At 46.1% G+C, this 17,694-nt stretch overlaps 1 protein-coding gene and 1 pseudogene across 2 annotated transcripts in view; both read right to left on the minus strand.

Moving 5' to 3' along the window:
• OTUD7A (OTU deubiquitinase 7A) overlaps nt 1–17,694 on the minus strand; it is a 393,053-nt gene that overhangs the window by 307,484 nt on the left and 67,875 nt on the right. The gene's annotated exons all lie outside the window — the stretch shown is intronic.
• The window catches only part of LOC134808440 (DEP domain-containing protein 1A-like), a 121,329-nt pseudogene that overhangs the window by 36,229 nt on the left and 67,406 nt on the right, over nt 1–17,694 (minus strand).

Below are 17,694 nucleotides of genomic sequence, written 5' to 3' on the forward strand. Positions count from 1 at the left end.
TTGATGGATCTAAATCCTGCAAGTACACTTTGATGGAACTAGACCATGCAAGTACACTTTCATGCATCTAAACCCTGTAACTACACACTGATGCATGTAAACCCTGTAAGTATGCATTGATACATTTTCTCAGCTGGTCCTTTCAGAATTTTGGGTAAGCTTTCGGTACATTTGAATTTTTAAAAATAAATTCTAATCTGTAGATATTTTTATTTGAAACATGTCTCATATTTTTCTGTTTAGAAACTGCTTCTCTCACTCCAAGATTATACTAGCTTTTCTTTCTTTTTTAAATGAAAGAGGAACAGCAAAAAGGTGTGTCCCATTTCCAGACCTGGCCTCTGGAGCTCCCCACACCTTCCACAACCTTCTCTCATTACTGTAGTACAAGGGCAACACCTATTATCCTGACCAACTTGGAAGCTACTGGTGAAGATGGCAGTGCCCCCCAAAACTTGATGCCTTCCATGATTGTGACTCTGGCCCCCAAGCATCCACTCCAGACTGTAACATTCCTGCTGTACCCCAACCAGTGCAGCAGGCATGTGACTTGGGTCTGTTTGCAAAGCAGTGAGAGCCTGCCCTATTTAAGCCATAGATTAGCTGTGTGGCTTTGGACAAGTGAGATAAACATACTTTGCCTTAGTTTCCTCATCCACAAAGTGAGGAGAGCAGCACCTTCCTTGGCCAGAGAATTAAATAGTACACGTAAACACACAAAGCAGGTATGGTGCTATGGTTTGAATGTCCTCTCCAAAACTCATGTTGAAACCTAATTCTCAATGTGGCAGTATTAAAAAGTGGGGTCTTTAAGAGGCAGAGCCCTCAGGAATGGATTAATCCATTCAAATCCATTCATGGATTAATGGGTTATCATGGGAGGGGAAATCATGGCTTTCTAAGAAGAGGAAGAGAGACCTGAGCCAGCACGCTCAGCCCTCTCACCATATGATGCCGTGCGCCACCTGGGGACTCTGCAGAGTCCCCACCAGCAAGAAGGGCCTCACCAGATGCAGCTCTTCAACGTTGGACTTCTCAGCCTCCATAACTGTAAAAAATAAATTCCTTTCTTTATAAACTACCTACTTTCATGTATCCTAAGCAACAGAAAACAAACTAATACAGCTGGGCATATGATAAGCACTAAATATTAGCTACTATTATTATTTATAATAAATGTTATTATCCAGTAGAACAAATTCTCTATCCTCCGACAATTTTTATTGCCAAATTTGCCTATGCACTTAAGGCAAAGAGGCCAGGAATGTGGACAGAGTGTCTCATTACTGGAACCTCCTTTTGTGTGTGTGGCACGTCTGTGTGTGAGACAGGGTGTGTGCCTGGACAGGGTGTGGATGTGGAAGCTGTGGGTGGGGCTTGGTGACGGGTGAGGGGTGTGTGGCTTTGTGGGCGTGTGGTGCTGTGGGATGTGTCACTGGGTTTTGTGGCCCTCATGCCCTGCTGCCCCTCCACCCTTTCACTTCATTGTTACGTGAGATGCCTGCAGAGAGGTGTCCCTAAGAAGGAAGCCAGGTAGTGAGTCCTAGAATGGAGGCTTCCAGCAAGCAGGTATAGTTGCCTTGATCTGGGAAAGGGAGGTGTAAGCAGGTCTCCCCCTCAGGAGCTCTGAGAAGGCAGCTATGTGGCTCAGAGTCGAAGCATCCCAGAGTTCTGACCCAGGACCCTGCAGTGATATCACAGACAGACTGTAACCGCCCCCCTTCATTCCATCTCATTATGAAATGTGTGTGAGGCCTGTCGTTCTACAAAACAAAGACCCTAAGGAGGAGGGGAAAATGTTGCTTTACATATAAAAGTCAATGTTTAGCTCTAGATATGTTTTGGGCTTTCTTAGTGGAGACACCGAAAGGGGACTAGTCAGCTTTTTCTCATCAAACAACATGGCATACATGGCCAGAGATGTGGCCACAGATGAGGCTGTTTGAACCTGCTCCAGAAATGTTGTACCAGGATGTGATGATGGAGAACTGGCAATTTGATCTCAATGCTAGACACTGTTTTTCTGAACCAGATGTGATGGCCTTATTGGAGCAAGGAAAAGGGCACTTGATGGTTATAAGAAGCATGAAGACTGTACAGTTATTGGTTGCCTCACCAAGTAGGGCTAATTGGTTACCTTGGAATTTAATTCTTAAATGAAACAGCAAGAAAGCATTTGGTTTTCTAATACGAATTATAAATTTTCCAAATTTGGAACCAAGATAGGAGCTAATCAGCTACGAAAAATGTTCACTTATAAAAATATACATCTCCTACTCTCCATCAAAGAATTAAAGATGGAGGGAAATTCAGTGACCTCAAGGAATGCTAAGCCTAGGTGGCAGCCTTAAAATACATTAGAGAGTTCATAGTGGAGAGGTACCCTATGAACATGACTAGTGTGGGAAGGCCTTCAGTGCATATCAACAACTTTCTCAACATCAAAGTACTTAGGCTACTGAGAAAGACTTTGAATGTGATAAGTGTGGAAAGTTCTTTTGACTTAAGCCTCAAAGTACATGATAGAATTCACAATGGTGAGAAACCCTTTGAATAAAAACAATACAGGAGGCATTGGAAATGGCAGGCAATATCATATGTATCATAGAATTCATAGCAGTGCAAACTCCTTTCAATGAATAGAACACAGGAAGTTCTTTAGGCAACAGTTCAGTCTTTTAGAGAAATCAGGGAGGGAGCTCACACTGGCATAAGACCCTAGGAATATATCTAACATAGGAAATCCTCCAGTAATGGTCCAAGCCTTGTTTAACATCAAAGAATTTGTAACATGCTTTATTTAACATGGAAAGCTTACTGCTATACAATTATCTTGTAGTTGGCCACTTTACTGTACACTCTCATAATTCTAAGTCATTCCACAGTGCCAGACCCCACATGGCACTCAATAATTAATTTTTGAGTAACTGGATTAACAGATGGGTTCTCTTGCATTTCTAGGTAAATTATATTGATTCTAAGAATAACAGTTTTGTTTTTGTCTTTCCAATATTTACACCTTTTTTCCCTTCTGTTTATGAATGCCTTAAATCAGCCTTGTAGACACTAAGAAATATGCGTAAGACTTTGCACTAATGTGCCTGACATGGTGTCATCATGCCAAAGGACTCTTTGGGCTACAAACCACAGGAACCCACAAGTTAGCATAAGCAAACAAGGGAAGGCCAGACACTCCAAGGGTCAGAATAGATCTGGGCTTCATGACTGGGCAGGAACCATGGCCATGTTTGCCATGTCTTCAGGTGGATGGTCCTTTCCTCATTCTCATCTCTTTCTTGTTTTCACTCCAAATGGCTATTGATGGGCAAAGAGAACAACCTAGTTTCGATGATACAGGTTAACCCACTCAAGGATAGAGGACTCTTCTGGGAAGCTATTTTCACATTCCCATGAAAGAATGCCCTACCCGTCAAGTAGCCCAACTTGGCCAATCATCCATAGTTGCAGGTGGGGATTGTGTTGGCCCCAGAGTGGGTAGGGTACCCATCACTGGGTGGCAGCTGCAGGAGGTGGAAGGGCCAGGCCCCTTTTTATAAACATTGCAGCAATGTGAATGGAGGAGGGAAAAGGTACCCTTAGAACAGAGACATTGAGAAAGGTACCCCAAAGCTATCCATAGCATACAGTAGATACTTCAGAGCTCTTTGTAGTTTAGAAAGAGCTTACTCATATAATCTTAACTGCTCCATCCTTCATGGTAAGGCTTTATTTTTAATGTTCATTTTGCATATGAACAGGCTGAGGCTCAAGGAGGTGCAGTGACTTTTCCAAGGCCATAGGATTACTAAATGCCAGGACCCAAACCCTAGATTCCATTCTATCTTCAGTCTCTCTGGATTGTTGTCCTACAGCCATTACCATAATCTTACACCCAGTTAGATCTCTGGCATCACTAAAGTCTTGAAGAAGTTGTAAATAAATTTCAATTTTTTTATACTCTGAGGGGAGATATACCATTGTAAGTACTATGTAATAGACACAGAATGTCTTCTAGCAGCCACTCTAAGCAACACTGACTGAGCATCTCCTCCAAGCCCACACCTTCCTCATGCAGGGTAGAAACCAGGAGAAACTGCTGGGCCTGTCACATCCAGCCTCTGTTCAATCAGATGGGAATATTTCTGGTTCCTCTCCCACTGTGGTGTTCCCCAAGAAATGCAATCATCTGAAAGTAATCCAAGATGTCTGAAAGTAATCCCCCAAATTTTAACACTGTAAATGTTACTAATACTAAAGGTTAATTTTAGAAATAAAAATTGAAGCCAGATGATTTTCATATGAATGTTCTGACATGAAAAGGGCAACACATTTCACTCCTCCACGATTATGTTTCCCAAAACTGAAATGCTTCCTGTCCAGTTCAGTGCTGTTGAGGCTCAACATCGCACCACTCATACAGTCTGGGCATCTTCGCTCATGGCTTAATTCTGATCTCAGCAGGGTGGCACATTCAATAGAAACATATCTGTCTCTGCAAGAAAAATTGCAGTTCCTGGGAGGGGCAGAGGTAGAACTGTGGAAATCCAATGCTGCCCTTTTTTTTTTTTTTTTTTTTTTTTTTGAGACCGAGTTTCACTCTCGTCCAGGCTAGAGTGCAATGTCGTGATCTCTGCTCACTACAACCTCCGCCTCCCAGGTTCAAGCGATTCTACTGCTGAGGTTGGGAGTTCAAGACCAGCCTGACCAACATGGAGAAACCCTATCTCTACTAAAAATACAAAAGTAGCCGATGCTGCATTTTAACCCACCAGCCTGGCCCTACCTGCCCATCACTGCCACTGTTATGCAGTTAGAGGTACAGGGTGCCAGAGCGGGGAGACTGGCTGACTAATGCCTAGCAAGCCTCAGGATCCTCAACAACTGGGAGAAGGAAGAGGATACAATTTAAACTCCACAAGGCCAAGTCCATCTCCAGATTCTACCATGTGGAGCCACCACCGCCCTATAAAGTCACATTGACGGGAGTACATCACACTTCCTAGATGTGTCAGGAACAACAGCAACCAGAGCCCTCTGACATCATGGCTCCTACATGGCGTCAGGATCCCTGCAGGGCCTGTAAAAACTAGGCGGCAGGGCCACCCCCAGAGACTCTGATTCAGTGGGGCTGGGGAGGCCCCAAGAGCCAACAACATGCACTTCTAACAAGTTCTCAGCTGATGCTGATGCTGCAGGCCTAGGGGCCACACTTTGAGAACGTCTGCCCTGATGTAGCTAAAAACCTTCATGTTATGAGAACAGTGAGGCCCTCAAAGGAGAGGCCATGTCTGGAACCCAGGTGTTTTGATTCAAAAACAAGAATTGCTTTATCAAGAGACAGGATAAATAAAAAAGAAGAGGGAGGAAGGAAGGATAAAGAGAGAAAGAGATTAAATAGATGCCCTTAACAGAGAAAACAAAACAGCTCCCTGAAGACTGCAGTGTGTGGGCAGGGCACAAGTCCAAACTGGGGTGGAATTTCTGGGTGTGAACCTGGCCTGTGACCTGGTTCTGCACCCACTAATGAGCTGCCTCCCACCAGCCAATATCATGGAAACAACTCAGAAAATGTAGCCATCTCTTGTGCCCTGAAGACCTCCTCTGGGGCCTCTGGCCCTCAATCCATGAATGACAGCCCTGGGAGCTATAGATGCTGCCTCATGATGGGCCCCAGAGCATGCAGGAGAGGCTGCCCCCTTTATGGAACTGCCTGAGAGACAGAGTCACAGGCTGAGGTCCCCTTTTTAGGTTAGGATGAGAACTTGACAATGGAGACACCTATGGAAGTGACATTTTTCCACAGTATTCATGGTAGAAATAGTGGACTGGGAGGTGCAAGTCTTGAGTTTTAGTCCTGACCTACAACTAATGGTCATCTTTTTTTGTTTGTTTTCTTTTGTTCTTTTGAGACGGAGTCTTGTTCTGTCGCCAGGCTGGAGTGCAGTGGCTCGATCTCGGCTCACTGCAACCTCCGCATCCTGGGTTCAAGCGATTCTCCTGCCTCAGCCTCCCGAGTAGCTGGGACTACAGGTACATGCCACCATTCCCAGCTAATTTTTGTATTTTTAGTAGAGACGGGGTTTCACCATGTTGGCCAGGATGGTCTTGATCTCTTGACCTCATGATCTGCCCGCCTCAGCCTCCCAAAGTGCTGGGATTACAGGCATAAGCTAACGCGCCCAGCCCAACTAATAGTCATCTTAAGGGAGTTGCTTGGTTCCTAGGAAATTTTTTTGTTAAATATAAGAAGTGGGTTGATGACTCCTCTGGGATTCTTCAAATTTTGTATTCCATCATCCCACCTTCTATTTTGGTTCTGTTGCTGTGTCCCTCTTTTGAGTAGGAGGGTCAATGAAATGCCCACATCTCTGCTTCTAGTTGTAGAATAGGGAAAGCTCAACTAAAGGGACGCATGTGACACAGGCACAAGATGGATGAGTAAGGTACAACACGTCCCGGACCAACCCCAGCATCTAAGAGGCTTTCTATTCAGCTTTGTGCTGGCTGGCCTTTGTGTTGATGTGGGTTTCTAGGATCATTCATGAAGTGTATTTTATATTAATTAGCCTTCAAGAGAATTCCATCCAGCTGGCCCCCTCCCTCCTTCTGAAACATGGCCTTCCTTTGGCTGTCTTGACACCCCACCCTCTCCTGGTCCTCCTCCTTTATCACTGGCTGCTCCTCAGACCCTGTTGACAAATGTCATGGAATGCAGGGCTCAGCCTGGATTGCATCTCATCTCCATTTATGCCCTCCCCAAATGCACTCCCATGAAGGCTCTAAATAGCACGTGGATGATGTAGAGAAGATACTCAGTCCTAACCGAGCTCCCCACTTCACATGCCTACTCACTGCAAACCAAGTACTGCCCAACCAGGACTCTTGACTTCCTACCACCACTCCCTCTCCCACTTCCTTCTTCTCAGCACCCACCAAGTTTCTTAAGCCAAAAATCAAAGCCCTCCGCATTTCTCGTCTGCTCCTCAGCAACCATGTGCAATCAGCAGGCAGATCCAGAACACGTCTCAAATCCCTCCACCTCTTGTCATCTCTCTGCCACTTTATTTACTTCATAAAACCTCTTGCCTGGCTGCCTGAATGTGTCTCCTGACTGATACCCCTGACTACATTCGATTCTCCACACAGCAGGAAGGGTCATTTTTTAACACAGAAACCAGATGCCATCACCTCCAGTTTAAAACCTCCCAATGACTTCCCACCACATTTGGGCCAAAACCCATACTCCATGGCCAGGCTCACAGGACCTCCACCTGCTCCAGTCCTGCCGCCCTCTCCATAGCATCCCTTGCCCTCCCCTCTCCCCATACTCCCTGACATGGGCCAGCTTGTTCATCCTGCACTGAGACACACTCAGTCCTAAGCTGGAGCTTCTTTTGTCCACTATTCCCTGTCTGGCCCCCACCTTTATTCAGGTTGCACCTTGACTTTCTTCTCCTCTGGGACCCTTGCTGACTCCTCAGTCTGAGGCAGCCCTCAGTCTCTCTCTCTCACAGCAGACTGTTTCATTCTCTGCACAATAGTGACCACCACCCGATAAAATTCTTCTTTATGTGTATGTGTGTTCTGCCATCCCCGACTGGCTTCTGAGCACAGTCCTCCATTGTGTGTTCACCTCTATGCCTCAGGGAACAGTGACTGGCCCCAGTGGGACACAAGGGCTGGGTTGAGGGGCTGTCCTCAGGGAGCTCTTCTGTGCAGCCCCCAGGGTGGGAGGGATACAGACTAGTGGCAGGCTGCCCCCCTGCCTGGCATGCCTGGGGATTCTAAGCAGTCCTGCCACACTGCCATGCAGATGCTCATCCTCCTCACCGCCAGCCACGGGAGACACCACGTGCCTCACACCAAACACCAATTGACAGATGGCGTGTGGGCACAGGAAATGAGCCCCAAACTGATTCGACCCATGACACCACTGCACACACAGCACTCAGGAGACTGTGCGGCTGTGCTTCTGCCTCCAGCTTCCCAACCCCCCATGCACCTTCCCCGGAAGCAGCAGGAATGTCCTTTCTGATAATGTGGCAGAACTTGCTCTTCCTGCCCCTGCCTGCATCAGCATCAGGAGTCTCTGGCCTCTTCAGTTCCTACCCTCTGGGCTGATTCTGGCCTGGTAGTAACTGACGCCCTCCTGGGTTATCTGACCCCAGGTGAAGGAGAACCCCACACTGTGTCCAAGAGCATCACACAAGGCTTTTCCCTGCAGCCTCCATGGCTTCCCACTGGGCCAGAGGTGCACTTCCTGCCCCAACCTGGTCTCCCTGTGTCCTCTCTCCTCACTGAGTCCCCCATCCCTCCTCTATGGTCCATTGTTACCTTCTCCTTAGAAGGCATTCCTTCTACTTATTTTGTATGTCTCCTCCTACAAACCAAAAATACATGTTTCCTTCTCATTCTCCGTCATCCTTAAATTACAATACTGGAAGGGGTACGAAGGTGCCATTTTCTTAAGTCCTCCTGGGTTTGTAGCTAGAGCCACCAGTGGAAGGCTTAATGGACGGAGATGTCCCATCGTACTGTCATTCATAAAAGACCATTTGATTGCTTTCCATTGCACACTTCTCTGATTAAAAATGACTTGGAGCATGTTTCTTTCGCTTTTTAGCCCTGTGGCTTTCCTATTCTGTAAAATGCCTGATTATACACTTTGGCCATTTTTCCATGTAGGCTCTTCTTGGTTGCTGTTGATTTGAAGAGTTCCTTGTACATCATGCCTTGGTATTCCAGAGATGGTCTCCCAAGCTGTCATCTGTCTATTGATGCTACCAAGGAAGCCTATGTTGATCAGAAATTCTTAATTTTGATGTGATCAAATTAATTATTTTTGCCTTATAATTTGTGCTTTGAAGTTTAATTTTAAAAACCCTTCTACATCTAAGCCTTCTTTGATTAACATTATAGTTTTATCTTTCACATTTAAACCTCTATTTTTAACCTTCATGTAGTGTTTGGTATGGCTCTAGGTTCATTTTTCTCTACATGGAAAATTTTCCCTAATAGAAGCTTACCCTGTGGATATGTGGTTCTACCTTAACATGTATTAAACCTCAGCCACACAAATATCTGTCTCTAAGCTCCCTATTCTGTGCTATGGGCCCATTTGTCTGTATTTACATCAGGACCACCATTTTCAATCACTATAGATTTGCAGTATGCCTTAATATCTGTCAAAGTTTTCCTCTTTACATTGATGGTTATTTCTCAAAAGAGATTATTTAATGTTCCTATCACATGAAGCAGAAAGCAATGTGACAATCTCAATGATACATTCAAATATTCAAATATAAATTTGTCACTTCCTATTTTTGTTAAGTACCAAGCATCAAAGGTATAATATGCGGGAGGGAGGGTGGGAGAAAGCCACAAATTAGTAAATGTCTAATTGATTCATTCATTCAACTAATATTAATGAAGCACCTACAAGTGCTGGCTGGCCTTGTTCTAAAGGCCAGGAATAGAATAGTGAAAAAAAAAAAAATCCTAACTTCATGGAACTTACATTTGAGTGACAGAAATCAGAGAATCGCTTCATCCACCTCGCCCCCCAGCCCACCGTCTGGGGGATGCTCCTTCCCTACTGGGCCCACCTGGGCTCCTCCAGTGAGCAATTCATAAGAAGAGAGTCAATCTTAAGTTGCAAATAAATACAAAGTTATTGTTTCTCCTGGGGTTTACAATCAACCCAGATATATGAATTAATTTACTCAAGATTTAATTTTAAAATAAAAGTCAATGTATTTAGCTTAAGTAAAATAACAAGTCATTTCCTTTGTTGTCCAGAGTTTAGTCATTGGTCTGATTTTGAATAGAGATCTATAAAAATGAAAATAAGATTACTGTGGCTATAAATCTTTTAAATAATAAAATCTAGTTATTCTCATTATGCTTTTAATATTACAAATGAGACTATCCTTTGAAGAAAGTAACTTGGGCCTTAAAGAAATCCAGACAATTCAGATCTGCCTGCTCATTCGAATCCTAGGATAAAAGGTTAGTGGGTTACAGACTCAGTTCATTTGGGGCCCACAGGTGAAATGCACAGACTTTTATACAGGAAATTTCTCTGCAGCTGGCCTCTCTCCCAGTCAGTGGGAATCACGGTATGATTGAGGCTTTCATCTACTAGGCCCTTGTCTTCGGGAAGGTTGAACGGAGTTGCTAGCACCATCAGTGGCTGCACTTTCATTTTGCAGCCCCTAAAAACCTGGTTCAGACCTCTTCATGGGTCTCAGCCATTGTGAATATTGGAGTGCTGACCTGGAGGAGTGGGTTTCTGAAACTCCAAAGAGGTCTGAGTTGAGAGAGAATTGGAGTTGGGGGATGAGAAAATCGGAGAGTTGTAGCTAGCAGTATGATTGGCTGATCTCTTCTATCTTTCTGGGAGGTGAGAACAGTGGGTTGGAGTGCCAGGGCAGGTGCCATGGAGTAAGCACACCTCCCCATGGAGAGTGGGGCATGGGAATATGAGGCACAGTACAGTTACACACCCAGCCACTCTCCCGGGCCTGCAGGTTCCTGAAATGCAAATTTTGCTCTCTCTTTAAAGAACACTGGTGCTAGGAGCACAGCACCTGAGACAGGCAGGCTGCCACTCCACAGCTGGGTGACTGGAAGCATGCTTGGGCCTTTGTGGGCCTCAGTTTCCTCTTTGTAAAGTGAGGAACAGGCCCATATGTATCCCTGTAGGGCAAAGAAAGACAGCACAGGAATGTAGTCACACACACTACATGCCCTACCGGAAGCATGGTGTTCAAGCTTCTCTGAGCCTGGCCCCTAGGTAAACACTCTAACTGCTTCATCTCCTGAAATGTTCACGCGGACCCTGCATCATCCTCGTTTCATAGAAGGCTCAGTTAAGGCTTGGAGAGATGCACTAGAAGCAGAGAGTCACAGCAGGGATCACCACCATATGCAGTGAACTTGAGTCTCTATAACATTAGGGGTTCTCCAGAGAAGCAGAACCAGTAAGGGGTGTGGGTGTGGGGGGGTGTGTGTGTGTGTGTGTGTGTGTATCTATGTATGTATCTATGCATTATCTATCTATCTATCTATCTATCTATCTATCTATCTATCATCTATCTGTCTTCTATCTTTCTAGAGAGATTTAAGGAATTGGCTCACATGATTGCGGGGATTAGCACATCCAAAATCTGCAGGGCAGATGGGCAGGTTGGAACCCCAGGGAAGAAATGATACTGCAGCTGGAGTCTGAAGGCTGTCTGAAGACTGATTTCCTTCTTCTTTGGGGAAGCTCAGTCTGTTTTCATTGGGCATTCAAATAATTGCATGAGGCTCACCCACATTAAGAAGGGCAATCAGTTTTATTCAGTCTTCTGATTCAAATATTAATCTCATCTAAAAATTACCTTCACAGCAACATTCAGATGTATTTGACCACATTTCTGGATATTACGGTCTAGCCAGATTGAAACAAAATTTAATCACCGTGATTGTTACACAATTAATGTAAAAGAGCATAAGGAAAAAAGTAGCCACCAAGTCAATGATGACCCAATGCTCTTCTATTGCTTCCAGTTTTTATTTCATACTTATATTTAGACAGAGCTTTCAAACATTCCTCTTTTTTTTGAGACAGAGTCTTGCTCTGTTGCCCAGTCTGGAGTGCAGTGGTGCAATCTCAGCTCACTGCAACCTCTGCCTCCCAGTTTTAAGTGATTTTCCTGCCTCAGCCTCCTGAGTAGCTGGGATTACAGGCATGCACCACCATACCCGGCTGATTTTTATATTTTAGTAGAGACATGGTTTCACCATGTTGGCCAGGCTGGTTTCGAACTCCTGACCCCAGGTGATTCAACTGCCTTGGCCTCCCAAAGTGCTGGGATTACAGGCGTGAGCCATGGCGCCTGGCCTCAAACATTACTCTTGCACTTGCACAAGCATGGGGGTGTGGGGGGAAGCAAAATAAATCAGTTAAGATGTTCCAGGAGCTCCTCATTCAGAGCTGCCCTAGTGGATGATGGCACCTCCCTGGTGTCATGCCCCTTGAACTCAGGAGCATGGGAGCCTGCGCTGCCTCTGAGACGTGATTCTAAACTGCCAACCCTCCCCAAAAAGCTGGGCGGGTGGAGGTGTTTTCTCGCTTAGGATGGCTGAGTGATCTTTTTTTATGTATCTTGGTCACAAAACAGAACACAAACCCCTCTACTCATAGGGACCTTCCTTCTTTAGGTTCCATAAAGCAGCAAATTTTGATTGGCAGTGAAGGGAATGTAGACTGGCGGTCACCTCTCAACGACGAGTACCTATTCCATTAATACCGAGTCTAAGCACAGCTGCCCTGTTTCTGGCTTTGCTCTCAGCACCCTCTCCCTGGGGCCTGTCTTTTCCCCCAGAGGACAAGCTCCAGGAGGCCAGGGCCTTGCCCTGTCCTTCTTCACTGAGGGCCCAGGCCCCACCATGCAGGCTGCCTGAAGGAACAGCCCCCATTCCTCAGGTGACACCTGCAAATCGCATGCTTTGTACTCCAAAGGGAGTCGCCCGCCTTCACTCCCAAACTCTATCCTAAGCCTGGACGCGTGCTTACAGAATTTTAAGTGCCCTTCCAAAAAGCAAAGACGTGTTCCTATCGCCACTGCCCCAACGAGTGGTCCCTGTGTGTGCTGATTCTCCGGTGCTGGGAGGAAGTATCACAGCACATCAGTTATGGAACGTTGTATTAGTGTCCCAGTGATGCCATAAAAAATCCCCAAAAACAGCTGGGCTTAAACAGCAGGCATTCACTTCGCACCGTTCTGCAGGTGTGAAGTTTAAGATCAGGGTGTCGGCAGGGTTGGTTTCTCCTGAGGCCTCTCTTCTTGGTTGGGAGACACCCACCTTTTCACTGTGTCTTCACATGGTCATTGCTCTGTGTGTGGACATCCCCGGTGACTGATATCTTCTTATAAAGACATCAGTCATATAGGATTAGAGCTCACCCACAGGGCCTCATTTAAACATGATTACCTCTTTAAAGACCATATCTCCAAATAAAGTCACATTCTAAGGTATTGGGGTAACGTTAGGACATCAACACAGGCATTTTGTGGGGGGGCGGTCCCAATTTAGTCCATAACAAATGTGATCTTCCCCAAAATTCTGAGAGAGGGTGGCCCCATTTGAAGCCAAAGATACTGAGATAAATGCAGTGCCCGTGAGCTGCCTGCTGTCCTGCACACAGTTCAATCTTCCACTCAAGTGTTTGTGGTGTGCTCCCGATGCCCCCTCATGCTTGCTGTCCAGGTGTCCAGGTGTGGCCATGGACAAGTCAGAGCAGATGCCCATGCTCATGGACAGAGGCATAAAGGCAAAAGCACATAAAATGAACAAGGCAGCTCTGGCACTGACGAGTATTCTGAAGATGACCAGGCAGCATCAAGGAGGGAAGTGGAGTGCATGGGCCTGACAGTGAATTTCCCCTGCATGCTGCACCAACCTGCCAGGGAAGAACCAAAACCTCACTGAGGATAACCAGGAGTCAACTTGCTCCAACACCTTAAGTGCCAAAAGTAAACAACGAGGCTCACTGGACCCCAGCAGGACAGCTGACCCTTATAACAGAGCAAACAGCAGGGCATCAGCTACGTTGTTCTGGTTCCCAGCCCCCACGGCCCCAGAGGCCAGAAGGAAGCCAGGGGGAGGCTTAGCTTGGGGGGGCTCCTGTCATGGCTGAGGAGCTCTGTGCCTAGGGAACCCATTGCTTTGCTAGTGGGCAGAAAGCAGATTTCTCCTCTTTTTGCAGGGAGCTGCGATCTCACCTTTCAAGATCACCACTTGCAAAAAGAACTCTGAGACACAGCCTACTGGAAGAGGGGTCACAGGCCTTCAAGGAGGGGCCAGGGTGGAGAGGGCCCCACGACCAAGAGGCAGCCACACAATTATCTGGAGACAGAGATTTCTGAGCAGAGCAAATAGCAAGTGTACATGTTCTAAGCCAGGAGTGAGTCTGGGGTGGCTCCTTGAACAGAGAGAAGGCTGGAGTGGCTGGGGTGAATCCAGCAAAGACACGGGAGAGGAGGGCACCTGGACATGAATAGTGGGCTGTGCGGGCCTGCAGGCCATGGAGATGGCTGCGTCTCCTTAATCCAGACAGTAGCCCCAGAATAACACAGTTTCATTCTCAGTTTGCAGATGAGAAAACACTCTCAGAGAGGGAAGCAAGTCTCTCCATTACACGGTTCCTAAGTGGTGGATCTGGGGCTATGTTGGGGGCTGAATGTTTCTGTCCACCCCATATCCCTGTGTTGAAGACATAACCTCCAACGTGCCTGCATGTGGAGGTGGGGCTTTTGGAAGATAATTGTTTAGATGAGGTCATGAGGGTGGGGCCCCCATGATAGGATTAGTGCTCTTATAAGAAGAGATTCTGTCCCCTCTCTCTCCATGTGCATGCTTAGGAGAAAGGCCATGTGAGGACAGAGGGAGAAGGCATCCACCTGCAGGTCAAGAAGAGGGCCCTCATCAGACATGGAATCCACCAGCACCTTGACCTTGGACTTCCCAGCTCCCAGAACTGACTGTGAGAAATAAATGCCTCTTGCATATACCACTCACTCTGTAGTACTTTGTTATGGCAGCCTGAGCTTACTAAGACAGGCTGGAATCCAGATCTTTCTGGCTTACACCTAGTTGCTCTCAATGCCTGGCTGCTGCTTGACCCAGGACATGGGGCTTCCCTTCAGTCAAGGTTCACAGGCTGCGGTGGGACAGAAGGCTGAAGATACGGGGGAAGCACCACTGAGTTAGAGATCTCTTCACATGCAACCCAAACTTTTCTTCAGGTGAATGGGGGGAACCACACATTATGCTCTAATCACTGAAACCACACTTCAGACGCAAAAACAAGAAGGGTGTTTATTACACCAGAAACCGCAGGAAGTGAGAAGGCTGGCATAAGGTTGTGACTCAGGCAGAAATCTGGCAGTGATATTAGGAGCACACATCCCATTTGTGGCCAGATGATTATTAATAACACAAGGTACTCAGCGTGCACTGAAAACTCACCCTGGAATATGAACACAGAAGTCCTCCCATGAACGTCAGCTCACCAAGTAGGAGCTTTAGAGCCTGGAAATGAGCCCAGGCTGGCCTCACCTAGACACGCAGCATGTTTCTGCTCCCAGGCAAAAAGCCCGGGAGGCCTGTACTCTTGTACCTGAGGGTCAGCCAGATATGTGCACCTTGGTCCAGCCAAGGAGAGGCCAGGCACCTATGCCCAGGGTCCTGGTGGCCCATGGTCTCACCACCCCCATGCACTCTGCCAGCAGCCAATCGGGGACACTGAGCTTCAAGCTCATTGTGTGTTCCTGAAGGTCGGGACTCCCCAGGATGCTGTGGGGCCATCAGGATGCAGCCAGGAGGACAGGACAGCCGACCTACCCAATGGCCTCTGTGGCTGGTTACTGTGGTGGGTGTCCCCTGGTCACTCCTGGAGGCCCCAAGTTCCCATGCTCTGCTGCACAGAGCCAGGTCCGGGTCTCATCCAGCCTCCCATTCTTAGGCCCCTCTGGGTTACAGAGCTTCTCACCACCAGAATGAGCAGAAGGAGAGGCAGGGAAGGTGATACTGCACCTAGTTCACAGTGGAGGAGAAGCAGCCCCAGCGTTTTTTTGTTTTTTTCTTATTTATTCTAAGACCCCTGATAGGTGGATGGCTGTGTGCTTTGCTGATTCTTGCTGACAGCAGCCATGGCAGCGTCTACAAACAGGTCCCCCTTTGCTGTGGATTTCCTGCAGCCCCTGCTGTGCACATGGGCATCCCTCCATGGGTCTCAGAGGCATGCTCTCAGGGTCTCTGCATGCTGGGCCAGAAACAAACAAACAAAGCAGGAAACAACAACCTACAGAAAATACACACGCAGCTTAATGTACAGCATTATCCAGCAGCCTCAAAAAAAAAAAAAAAAAAAAGCAGAATCAGGTTTCCACAGATCATTCTGGAAAGTAGATATTCCCAGAAACTCCACACTGCAACTAGTCCTCCTAATGAACAATCACTAGCACATTCAACACACTCAACACAGGCAGGATGGTGTGTGCCAGGGCCAGCGGGCAGAGCTGAGTCGGCCTCGAACCCCAGGCAACTGGGAGGCCAGGTGCAAGGGCAGAGATAGGTGTACTACCCTCACAGGAGCTGGCCTGGCCTGGGGTCTAGCGGAACACCAGGAATCGCACTAACTCAACTCTCCCAGCCTGATGGCAGGTGGCCAGGGCTCTGACTGCCTCAGAAAACAATTTGCCAGAACCCAGCCCTTCTGGTTTGCAGAGGCTCTGGTTTGCAGAGGCTCTGGGCAAACTCTGGGCTGGTTCTGAGCTGCCACTATCTAGGCCAGCAGCGGGCACATCACCTCAGATACAGAGGCATTTTCTCAAAATGCATAAAATTGCATTTTTGGTGCAATAATAACATTTTAAAGTATCGATTAACAAAACAAAAATGAAAAGAAACATCATCTACTTTGTGGGTGCTAAAGTAGCTTATTTCTGCTACATTTCTACATTGTGCTGTGTTTATGTGTGTATGCAAGAAATATGAGGTTTACTATTAAATTATTTTCAATCCACCACTAACAGCCAAGAGAAATCAGGATGGCTTTAAATCCTAAACCTATGATATGTGACTCATTTTTTACATAAATAAATAAAATTAAAATACTGTCATGATAAATAAATGTAAAATTGTTTTTTATTTATATATTTTTATATAGACTGATCCAAAGAACCATCATTCACACAGCATAATTGACACACGTGGTGTACGCGTCTACACATTACACTCAAGTGACACTACTTTAGTATCCTGCAAGCTCCATGTACCAGGAGTGCAGTTACCTCCCATTTTGTTATGGGTTTTACATGAAATCACAAAAAAATAAGGTGTATTAGTTAGGGTTCTCTAAAGGGACAGAACTAATGGAATATATATGTGTGTGTATATATGTATGTGTGTGTGTATATGTGTGTGTGTGTGTGTGTATATATATATATGTAAAGGGGAGTTTATTAAGTATTAACTCACATGATCACAAGGTCCCACAATAGGCCGTCTGCAGGCTGAGGAGCAAGGAGAGCCATTCTGAGTCCCAAAACTGAAGAACTTGGGAGTCCAGTGGTCGAGGGCAGGAAGCATCCAGCACGGGAGAAAGATGTAGGCTGGGAGGCTAGGCCAGTCTCTCCTTTTCACATTTTTCTGCCTGCTTATATTCTAGCCACACTGGCAGCTGATTAGAGTGTTCCCACCCAGATTAAGGGTAGGTCTGCCTTTCCCAGCCCACTGACTCAAATGTTAATCTCCTTTGGCAACACCCTCACAGACACACCAACGATCAACACTTTGCATCCTTCAATCCAATCAAGTTGACACTCAGTATTAACCACCACATAAAGTATAATAATATTCACTCTCACATTACACTTCATTATATGCTGATATCCAGATTATAAGTAACTACTTATGGAGTCAATTTGATGTTATTAAAATTCAGTCCTGCAATAGCACATTTGAGATGTGGGATTAAGAACGCTTTGAGGTACATTTAACATCTCACATCTTTTTTAATAGACTGGCTTATTTTATAGAAAATAATTAAATAAAGTCATAGTCACTTCCTTTTTTACTCAGTCTTTGAAAGGCAATTACCATCTCTTTGATATAAAAATACTACAAGGACTACTTCAGGTC

This window comes from Pan troglodytes, chromosome 16 (genome assembly GCF_028858775.2).
Source record: "Pan troglodytes isolate AG18354 chromosome 16, NHGRI_mPanTro3-v2.0_pri, whole genome shotgun sequence".
Classification (NCBI taxonomy): domain Eukaryota; kingdom Metazoa; phylum Chordata; class Mammalia; order Primates; family Hominidae; genus Pan; species Pan troglodytes.